The 11,596-nt window shown below is 51.5% G+C and overlaps 1 pseudogene; it reads left to right on the forward strand.

Moving 5' to 3' along the window:
- The first annotated feature begins 4,374 nt into the window (after positions 1-4,374).
- LOC141277383 (glutathione-specific gamma-glutamylcyclotransferase 1-like) lies at positions 4,375-11,183 on the forward strand (annotated as a pseudogene).
- Positions 11,184-11,596: the final 413 nt, after the last annotated feature.

The following is an 11,596-nucleotide window of genomic DNA, read 5'->3' on the forward strand; positions in this document are numbered from 1 at the left end:
AGTTCTGCCCTCCATCCCGGGCAGTAGGGTCCCTTTCTCCGTTCTCGGGGCATCTGCCATTCCATCTATCTAAGCCCAACCTCTCCCCCCATCCAGAGTTCCATTCAGTGGAGTCGCCTCCTTGTCCCTCCTGCTCTGAACCCCGAGACATGCGAGACATGCGGCCTTGCCTCGGCTCCGCCTGTCTCTAAGACCGTTGCCACTCCCTGCCTCCAAGGATCCCCGGGGTTCCGCCTGCCCAGCTTCACCTCCCCCTCTTTCCCGGCATCTCCACCCCCTGCCCCGCCACCAGACCCGCTCTCGGAGGAGGGGAAATCCGCTGTCGCCCCCGCCGCCGCCTCAACTTCCCACAGCTGCTACTGGTGCCGCCGTTGCCGCCGCTCGGTTTGGTCCAGCCGCCAGGCCCAGTGCTCACTTCGCCAGACCAGGGCACTCTGCGGAAACACCCTCACTCCTTCCTGGGGTCCGGGACGCCTAGCCGGGCGTGGGGGGAAGCTCCGCTTGCTGAGTGCAGGGAGAGAGGATCCTGGAAACCGAGCCAGCACCAGCCGTCACAGGATCGACAAGACAGGAGAGGTTGAGGGGCGTCGGGGAAGGAAGAGGGGGCGCTATAGGCAGTCCCGGGGAGGACAAGGAAGCCCTGTCACAGAAAGCTCTGATGCGCTCTGACTTATAGCGGGTCTGTTCACATTTGGGGACCTGTGACAACGTGGGTGCACTTCTCTCTCGGGGGTGCTGGCTGGATTGGAGGGCGTGGAATCTAAACAGCACCAGCTGTCCCCGAGGAAATTAGGGGCTGCCAGAAAAAAAAAGCCAAAAACCTGTGCTCCTTATTCCGAGGTGACACAGGGCCCTCCAGACAACCACCTGTTGTAACCACTAGGAAGGGCGGATTTGGAGGTGACTTCAAAAGGAGTGGATGGTAACAAGGTGAGGAAAGGGGTTCATCAGCTGGAATGCTGTGCCACTAGAAATGGGGGTGACTTGGTAAAAAGCGGTATCGTCCAGAGACAGGGTCTGGGAACCTCTTCTCGCTGATTGGCAACAGTCTGGATATTCCAAGGCATAGTTTTTGGGGGATTTCAGTGAAAAACAGTGGGGGATTCTTCACTTAGTGGGTGGCAAAGGAAAAGACCCCAAGGTTGGGTTCTTCCTAGACACTGGCAGCACCCCAGCAGGGGTAGGGTGAGCTAATATCCCCAAAGCTAAGGACCCACACCCTTAAAATTACAAGAGTGGCTTTGGCAGGAGTGCAGGGCCCGGAAATAGGGTGGAAAGGTGCCTGGGGATATTGGAACCACATCCTGGAAAATTTGAGGGTCTTGGCTTTGGGATAGTGTTAGTGGGGGACAGGGACACTGGAGATCAGAGAAGGGGGAGTTTTCTGCGGGGGGCAAAGGTCGAGGGTGGGGTCAACTGAGAGGTACATAGGCTGCTGGGTCTGGCGAAGCTAGCACGAGGCCCAAGGGTGGGAGCTGGTGCCTGGGGTGGGGGTCGTCTAGGGCTTATCCTCAGGTCCCGTGGGTGAGGCGGCGAGTCGGACCGGCGAGTCAACAGCATGTCCTGGTGAGCTAGCGGGCTTCTCTGGGGGGGCCCAGCGCGCTCCGGGAGCCTGCCGGTTTTGGGGTGTCTCCTCCCGGGGCGCCATGGCGGCACTGGTCAGCAGCCTGATCCGGCAGAAACGGGAGGTCCACGAGCCCGGGGACAGCCGGCCCGTGTCGGCACAGCTGCGGGTGTGTCCCCACGGCACCAAGTCCCTTTGCCAGAAGCAGCTCCTCATCCTGCTGTCCAAGATGCGACTGTGCACCCCCCCCACACACAAACATTGAGCTCCCCTTAGTGAAGGCCCACATTGACCTGTCCTATCTTCTTCTGTGGGCAGGGGTCCTGAAAAACAGGGGCAGATGTCACCAGGTCCACCGTCGTGGCAGGTCAGGCAGTTTTTGTGTGGGTCCCTGATGGGCCCAACTTCTGCCCGGCTGCCTGGCAGAAGGCTGGGGTTATTCTAGGGTCCATGAAGGTGGATCCACATAGAAGGTACCGGAAGTATCTGAGGCTGAAATTACATATTCCCTAATGATAGCAGGCTGCCCCGACCCCCAACCCTTCCTGACTCTGGGTCTCAGTCTTCTCCATAAGATGAGCAAAAATGCATGCATTTTTATGCCACATACTTATCACAGCTTGTAATCAATCACAAGCTTAGTGTCTGTCTTCTCCTCTAGAATGGAAGTTCCACGAGGACAGGCTATGTCGGTCTTGCTCACCATTGTGAGCAGTGGCTGTGGTATCAGAAATTTTCACCATATTGTGAAAGGGAGGGAGAGGGAAGAGAGGGAGGGAGGGAGGAGGGGAAACTGAGTGGGCAGAGGGAGATTGGATTCCTATTATCTAAGGGCTCTGGGTTACGGGGGCAGGGCTAGAGAGAAGAACCGGAACACTGTGCCCAGTCTCCAGAGGAAGCTGGGAGAGTGGACTGAAATCGCTGACCCACATCACCGGAGCAGTGGGTCCTCAGCTCAGAAAAGCAAACTTGTGTCTGTCCCCTGGACTTACTCTTTACAAGCCCCGTGCCCCTTCCTTGTGGGGAGGTGGGCAGAGGTAGGAGACCTCCCTGCTTTCGTCCTCCTCCTCCTGGACCCCCACCCCCACCCCAGGCCAGTCTCAGGAGGTGGTTTCTTTCCCCCTTTCTCCCACACAGAGGCTGGCTCGCCTCTCAGTGGGATGGTGAATAAGCCCTTGGGTGATGCTAATTGCCATCAGACATTAGGGGCCTAATGAGAATCATCTTCCTTGACGACTCCAGCACCTTCCATCCCCAGGGCCGCCAACAGCCCGGCCAGCCCTCCCCACACTGCACCTCCGAGCTCCAGACAGACGTGGGCTATGGGGAGGGACGAGAGCCGCTCTCCGCAGGCCCCCGTGCCAAGCTGAGGCGGCAACAGCCAGCAGCCCGGGAGGAGGGAGGCTTCCGGGAAGGCTCCAAGCCCATTTTCCAAAAAGAAAATGTCACTTTTCTAGATGAAAAGGAAACTCACAGTGTCGAGAGTTCTAGGACTGAGACAGGCAGATGAGGGACAGAGACGAAGCGCCCCAGCTGGCCTTGCTCTGACCTACCTCTTCCCACACTCTGTCTGGTTGAGTGAAGAGATATGGGGGGGGGGCGGTGACCCTGAAGATCCACACACACACCCCCGGCATACGAGCTATGTCCATAGGATTGAAGACCCTCTTCCTCCAGAGTAGAGTGGGATTGAGAGCCGGTCCTTGGGGGTTGGGGCGTGATACCCAACGATGCTATAAAATCATTTCTATTGATCCAATGCCTGGCTGACAGTTGACGGTTGACTCGTCTGGTCTGATCTGGGTTGCGCTCGAATGGAACGGGCCTGACGGTGGGAAAGAAGGCCACCCCCCCACCCCTGCCCTTCGGCAGGTGCCTGGGTGAGTGTGCAAGAGGACAGTTCCCCACCCCCATCCCCATGTCCCTTTAAAGGCTGGCAAAACAACTTGTAGGAAGGCATGTCCCCTCCTCTTCGTGTCCCTCCACCCCAAGCAGCGGACAGGTTTTGCAGGAGCTGCGTCCCGGACCCATCCCCAAACGGAGCTGAGCCGGCGAGCTCCGGCGCGGCCCGAGAGGGGCTGGGCGCGACAGCTCGGCTGATTCCCACCCAGGGCTCCGAAGAGCCCCATGCAGACTCTGGCGGTGGGGATAGGGTACCCTCTATGCGCGCCTCTGTCCGAGAGGCCGTAAAACACCTCTGGCGCCCGGCGAGGAGACAGCGTCCTTTGAAAAGGGACAACAGTGGCTGCGGTGGCGTCTTCCCGGGGGGGAAATGTGGCCGCCGCAGCCGGCCGGCCCCACTGGGGCCCCAGCGCTAGCCTGCTCTGGGGAGGAAAAATAAAACATCAAACAGGGGTTAACGGAATCGTGAGGTCGGCCCTTGCCCAAGTCTCATTAAGGAGACGCGCGCGCTCCCAGGCTGGGAATGCGGAATGGACACGTGGACAGGGGAGGAGAAGCTGGGGCGCGAGGCAGGGGTAGGGGGGCATCTCCGTGGCGCGCGAGTCGTGGGCCGCGCGCTCCGGGGCCACGTGACCACGGGGAATCGGGGAGGGGAGGGGAAGGGAGCGAGCGCGCCAGGCTCCGCGCCCGCTACTGCCGGGGTGGGAGCTGAATCCCGGACGAGGGAGGAGGGAGGGCGAGCGCGAGTGTGTGTGTTTCTCTCGAGTCATTTACTGCGGAGCAGCCGGCGTGATCGCCGAGGAGGCGGAGGTGGCGGCGGCGGCGGCGGCGGCTTCGTGCAACTGTGGCTCCCCGCACCTCCTCTTCCTTTTTGCTCCTTGATTCTTGTTCTCCCCTCACACTGATCCATGGGGAACCGGCTCCGCCGCTGGCACCTCCTCTCCACTCGGCCCCGTAGGCACCAGCTACCGCCTCCCTGGCCGCAGGCTGCGCGGGCGCCCGGTGCCCCGGCCCCTCGTGTGGCGCCGGGGTCTCGCCGCCCGCAGCCCAGTAGGCGGGGTGCTCCGCTCACCCAAAGTGACTCCGAGAGAGAGAGAGAGAGAGAGAGAGAGAGAGAGAGAGAGAGAGAGAGAGAGAGAGAGAGAGAGAGAGAGAGACAGAGAGAGAGAGAGAGAGAGACAGAGAGAGAGACAGAGAGAGAGAGAGAGAGAGAGAGAGAGAGAGAGAGAGAGAGACAGAGAGAGAGAGAGAGAGAGAGAGACAGAGAGAGAGAGACAGAGAGAGAGAGAGACAGAGACAGAGAGACAGAGAGAGAGACAGAGAGAGAGAGAGAGACAGAGAGACAGAGAGAGAGAGAGAGAGAGAGACAGAGACAGAGAGAGAGACAGAGAGAGAGAGAGAGACAGAGAGAGAGACAGAGAGAGACAGAGAGAGAGAGACAGAGAGAGAGACAGAGAGAGAGAGAGAGAGAGAGAGAGAGACAGAGAGAGAGACAGAGAGAGAGAGAGAGAGAGAGACAGAGAGAGAGAGAGAGAGAGAGAGAGAGACAGAGAGAGAGACAGAGAGACAGAGAGAGAGAGAGAGAGAGACAGAGAGAGAGAGACAGAGAGAGAGAGAGAGAGAGAGAGAGAGAGAGGGAGGGAGCAGATGCCAGGCTGCACCGAGACATCGGGCATCCGGGGGCAGGGCGGGGGGCGGCGGGGAGGAGGAGACATCGGAGACTCTGAACCCCGGAAAAGTTCAAGGTTTGTGCAGGTTCCCCCGGGGAAGGCGGAGCAGCGTGGCCCTCTGCTGAGACAGAGCCACACAGCATGTGGGACCTTAGTTCCCCGACCAGACATCGAACCCGTAGCCCCTGCAGTGAAAGCACAGAGTCTTAACCACTGGACTGCCAGGGAAGTTCCTCAGAATACAGAATTCTTATCTACTGCTTATGTGTGGTTATTCAAGCAGGGCCGTCGCTATTAACAAACATATTCCTGGGACTTCCCTGCTGGCGTACTGAAAAACAATCCGCCTGCCAACGCAGGGGACACAGGTTCAATCCCTGGTCCAGGAAGATCCCACATGCTGAGGAGCCACTACTGAGCCCGTGCTCTACAGCCTGCAAGCCACAACTACTGAGTCTGCATGCCGCAGACTGAAGCCCGTGCGCCTAGAGCCCATGCTCCACAACAAAGAGAAGCCACCGCAAGGAGAAACCTGTGCATTACAACGAAGAGTAGCCCCCGCTCACCACAACTAGAGAAAGCCCACACACAGCAATGAAGACCCAATGCAGCCAAAATAAAAAAATAAATAAAAATTTAAAAATAAACATATCCTAAAAGAGAGTCCCAGAAGCCAGTAGTTGAGTTCTGGTTATAGAAAGACAAAAGATACTGTCGAGCAGAATCTTGATTATCCAGACAAAAAGGATAAAGAGGGTTCTTACTAAGGCCAACCTAGTGAAAAAGGAACATCTAGTATATAAGATACCCTATTTCTCAGATGAGATTAAAAGAAACATTTATAGTCCTGATGTGACATGAAAAATATATCAAATTTGAAGCAGCAATCAGAAAAAAACAATTTTTTCTTTGGTGGTAAAATATTTTCATCCTTCATAACCAAGATCTTTCATAACCATTACCTACATACTGCTAATGGAATATTTCAGATTCTGTCCTGTCTACGGGGGTTATTTTCAGCATTGGATCTATCTGTGACCTGGGAATCTCTTATAGTTCTCCTAAGATCCACCACCTCAAGGACTCAACGTCTATTCAAGCAGCATGTGGTTCCATAAAAGCAATCAGAGTGCACTGTCCTCAACGGTGGATCCCGGAAGAGCAAAGGAGGCTTTAATACTGAGGTTGTTCGGCTTGCACAACAGTCAAGAAAAGTCAGTGAATGCCAAGCTGGTTTGCTTCCTTTGATGGAAGCTGCTGAAAAGGTCTTCCGTTTGGAGGCATTTACCAGTTTTTCTGGTACAAAAGCTACAGCTGTGAGCTTTCTGAGTGTGAACAGACATATGTAAAACATGAAATATTAGGGACAGGCACCATCTGCAACTGATTGTCTCACAGGCTGGGACTGCAATATAGGAGTAGCAACGGACACACTTTTCTCAGGGCCATACACTGGCAAAAAAAAAAAAACAAAAAACTTTTGGGGACTTCCCTGATGGCCCAGTGGTTAAGAATCCGCCTTCCAATGCAGGGGATGCGGGTTTGATCCGTGGTCAGGGAACTAAGATCCCACATGCTGTGGGGCAACTAAGCCCGCACTCTAGCGCCCGGGTGCCGCAACTAAGACCCGATGCAGCCAAAGAAAACAAACAAAAAAACCCTTTTGGCTGACAAAGATCTTAAAGATATGAATAAATGGGATTGTAAGACTGTGTCCTTTGCAGCTAGCATCCTCAGCACTTCCTGCCCTAATCATTCAAAGGTTAAATGAACACAGTTGATGAATACTGCCTTGTTTTAGAAGAGACATCTAAAGAAAAAACCAAGACATTATGGCTTTTCCCTAATTAATATCCATCCTCTTATTAAACAACACTTATGTGGGGTATAAAGGGGATACAAAGATAGATAATAAAAACCATATACACTAAAGGACCAATTCTTTATCCATAGGTTAACCTCTAACCATAAAGTAGTATAGAAGGAAAGAAGAATTTTTATGAAGGGGCCATCAGGCTTTCAGGTAAAGACAGTAGACTTAAAATCACATTTAAATTTTCTTTCTCTTGGAAGAAATTCTGCCATAATTAAAGGGAAAAAATTTAAAGGTATAAATTCATAGAGATGGGGAAGAGAAAATACAACTGCAACAAAATCTCAGTAACTGTGAAACAAATGGTGTTAGCAAAAATACCACAGAATTCTCAAAGGCTTAGGACTGGTAGTGCCTCTGGAACTGTATGGAGGGGAAATGGGGGGAGGGGATGTTAAAAGAAAGAGGATCAAGAAACTGTTACAGCCCTAGATCCCCCCACCATTCTAAGCTACCTCAGCCCCTCAATAAAACTGAAAGATTGATTCTTTCAGAGAAAATAAGATAGATGGCACTTTGGGACTTCCCTGGTGGCGCAGTGGTTAAGAATCCACCTGCCAACACAGGGGACACAGGTTTGAGCCCTGGTCTGGGAAGATCCCACATGCCACGGAGCAACTAAGCCCGTGCGCCACAACTACTGTTGCCCACGTGCCACAACTACTACAGCGCCTAGAGCCTGTGCTCCACAAGAGAAGCCACCGCAATGAGAAGCCAGTGCACCCAAACAAAGAGTAGCCCCCGCTTGCCACAACTAGAGAAAGCCTCTGCGCAGCAATGAAGACCCAATGCAGCCAAAAATAAATAAATATATAAAAAATAAAATAGTAAGATAGATGGCACTTTGAAGGGGATGCCAGGCATGGCTGAGGGGTGGTGAAGGAAGTGAATTTATGCATATACTGAATGCTGAGACTCTCCAGCCCTCTTTCCCAATTTAGCTCCCAGGAGGCTGCTAGAAACTCTTTATATTCTAAACAGGAGAGGCAAGGATAATTTTTTGAAAAATTAAGCCAGCCCCTAAAGAAAGACATGAAAGTACTGACACAGAGGATTCCAGCTACCCTCGGTGATGGGTAACTGGAGCTCCTAACCTGGCCCTCATGGTTTAGAGGGCCATACTCTGATCTTCCTCTGGCCTCCTCGGAACCCCTGTATAGAAGAGTCCACACGGCCAAAGAGACATGCCCAGGTAGAACACATAGAATTTCCTGGCTTAAAAGCCCTAAAACTGTTTCCAGGGCCTTCTTGAAATACTTCTACTGGTCACTTTTCCTGAGGGTCAGTAAGCATATTCTTAGGCCCAAGGGATGTCCAAAGGGTAGAAGTTGAATAAAGGAAGAGTAGGCTGTGAAACAGGGTTTTTCAGTTGCACTCCTGAGTGAACAGATGGGGAATTTTAGCAAAGAACCAAATGGAAGTCCTAGAACTGAAAAGTACAGTATCTGTTGCTGTTTTTATTTTTTATTTTTGGCCGTGCCGTGAGGCCTGTGGGATCTTAGTTCCCAGACCAGGGCCTGAACCTGTGCCCCCTGCAGTGGAAGTGCAGAGTTTTAACCACTGGACTGCCAGGGAAGTCCCGAAAAGTACAATATCTGAAATGAAAGTTATACTGAATGGATGTAACAGAACACTGTAGCCTATAAAAGGAGCGTCTGTATACTTGAAGACAGATCAACAGGAATCACCTCATCTGAAGAACACAAAGGAAGAAAACAATACCTAAAAACCACCCTTAGTGATCTGAGGGACAATATCGAGTGGTTACACATATGTGTAAGTGGAGGTCTGAAAGGAGGGAACAGGGATGCTGAGGCAGAAAAAAATTTAAAGAAATAATGGAAAAAAATTTCCCAAATTTGGCAGAAACTATCAATTTACAGATCCAAGCTCAGTGAACCCGAAGCCAGATAAATACAATGAAAACACCAAGGTACTTAACAGTCAAGCAGCTGAAAGCCAGATGAATACAATGAAAACACCTAGGTCCATAACAGTCAAGCTGCTGAAAACCAAACATAAAAGAAAAAGAGAGGGTGCCCATAGATCAGCACTGTCCAACAGAACTTTCTGTAATGATGGAAATGTTCTACTTCTGCACTGCCCAATCTAGTAACCACCAGCCATGTGAACATCTGAAATGTGGCTGACGCAACTGAGGAAGTGAATTTTTAATTTTATGTTATTTTAATTAATTTCAATTTATATAGCCATAAGTGGCTAGTGGCTATCATACTGAACAGTGTAGCTAAGAAGCCTTATGAGATATCAACCCATCATAATATGTGCACTTTACTGATTCAAACAAACAGTAATAAAAAAACAAACAAAAAGTTTAAGATACGGAGATAATTAAAAACTTGAGAACTGACTGGATATTTGATGTTAACGAATTCTTGTTAATTTTTTAATGTGCACATACTTATTGTGGTTATGTTTTTAATAAGACACCATCTGTTTTAAACATATATATTGAAATATTTACAGATGAAATGATATAAATGCCTAACATTCACGTCAAAACAATACGCTGTGGACAGGGGTATAGATGAAACAATATTAACTATGGGTTGATAATTATTGAAGCTAGATGATGGGCACACAGGGACTCATTACACTATTTTGTTTACTTTTGTAGAGTTAAAAATTTTTCATAAAATGTTTTTAGAATGTAGAGCAAAAGGAGAAAGAGATGGAAAATAGGACAAAAAAAAAAAAAAAAGAAAGGGAGACCGGTCCAGGAGGGTCAACATTCAAATAGCAAAACTTCCAATAAGAGAGACAGAGAAAATGGAGGGAGATGTATAAAAAAGAAAAACTCCCAGAACTGAAGGATACAAGTTTCTACATTGAAACAGCCCAAAAAGTACCTAGTAAAATGGATGAAAAGAGACACACACACACCAAGGTACATCACTGTGAAACTTCAGAACATGGAGGATAAAGAAAGGATCGTACAAGATTTCACTGAGAAAGAACACGGCACAGAAAAGGATCAACGATCAGAATGGCTTCAGACTAGGAAGCAAATTTTTTCCTAACCGAGAATGATATACAGAAACCATCAGACAAGTGTGAAGATAAAAAAGACATTTTAAAACATGTGAAGTCTCAAAAACTTTATTCTCTACATACTTATTCTTAGGAAGCTACTAGAGGACGTTTTTCATCAAAATGAAGGAGTAAACCAAGGAAAGAAAAATACAATAGGAGACCCAACATACCAGACAGGCGAAGGGAATGAATCCCCAGGGCTATTATGAAGGGAGATCCCAGGATGACAGTTCCAGGTGTTGAAGGAAGTCTGTTCAGACTGACACAGTCAAAAGACTCCAAAAGGAGACTATAAGAAAGTGAAACTGATTAAGACTATCTTGAAGAGTCTGATCTCACTGCAATTTGGGAATGAATTACAGTTACACAAAAAATTAAACAAACAGGAGCGGCCAAGCAGTGCCAGGCCAGGTGGGTACGTCTGTCTGTCTTGCCATGCCCGCACCGGAGACCAGCCCTGGAGGCGGCCCGGGCCCATTCTGTGGCCGGCACCATGAAGCAGGAGTTGGCAGCCCAGAACACCCCACCCCCTAGGACGACGGCGGCCCCCAAGCGCTGTGGATTTCCGGGTACGGCTCCCTGGTGTGGAGGCCTGACTTTGCCTACAGCAACAGTCGTGTGGTCTTCGTGCACCACTACAGCAGCTGCCTCTGACAGGGAGACACCTTCCATCAGGGCAGCGACAAGATGCCTGGTCGTGTGGTGACCCTCCCTGAAGATCGTGAGGGCTGCACTTGGGGTGTGGCGTACCAGGTGCAAGGTGAGCAGGTCAATGAGGTACTTGAACGTGTGGGAGGCAGTGCTTGGTAGCTATGAAACCGAGGAGGTCACCTTCTGCCCTCAAGATGCCCCTGACCAACCACTCAAGGCACTGGCCTACGTGGCCACCCCGCAGAACCCTGGTTACCTGGGCCCTGCGCCTGAGGAGGCCATTGCTACGCAGATCCTGGCCTGCTGAGGCTTCTCTGGCCACAGTCTTGAGTACTTGCTGCGCCTGGCAGACTTCAGGCAGCTCTGTGGGCCCCAGGCACAGGACGAGCACCTGGCAGCCATCGTGGATGCTGTAGGCACCATGCTGCCCTGCTTCTGCCCCACTGAGCAGGCTTTGGCACTGGTCTGAGGGGCTGAGCCCCTACGTGGACACAGGGGCCAGGTCCCTACTCCAGTGCACACAGACAGACTTGATATAGCTGGAGCCCACTGAGAACACTTGGTGGGCCGACTGGGGCCTCTCTCAAGCCCCTGCCTGTCTGCCAGCCCCCAGATCTCCTACCTGACACTGACTTACTACTTGAAACTCTATTTATTGCACCATGTTGGTGTGGTGGGCAGGGTGGGGGGCCTGCCCTAGATATAGGGGCCCTGCTGAGCAGTGCCGCACCCCAGGCGCCTGTTGCCTGATCAGATTCCCCCCAGTGCTGCTGCTATCCCCATACTACCCAGGCCTCCACCTCCCCAGGGAGCCTCCAAGAGCCTTGACCCCTCTGCCCATGACTCCAGACCAACCATTCCCTAGCCCCAGAGACAACACCC

This window comes from Tursiops truncatus, chromosome 20, assembly GCF_011762595.2.
Source record: "Tursiops truncatus isolate mTurTru1 chromosome 20, mTurTru1.mat.Y, whole genome shotgun sequence".
NCBI lineage: Eukaryota > Metazoa > Chordata > Mammalia > Artiodactyla > Delphinidae > Tursiops > Tursiops truncatus.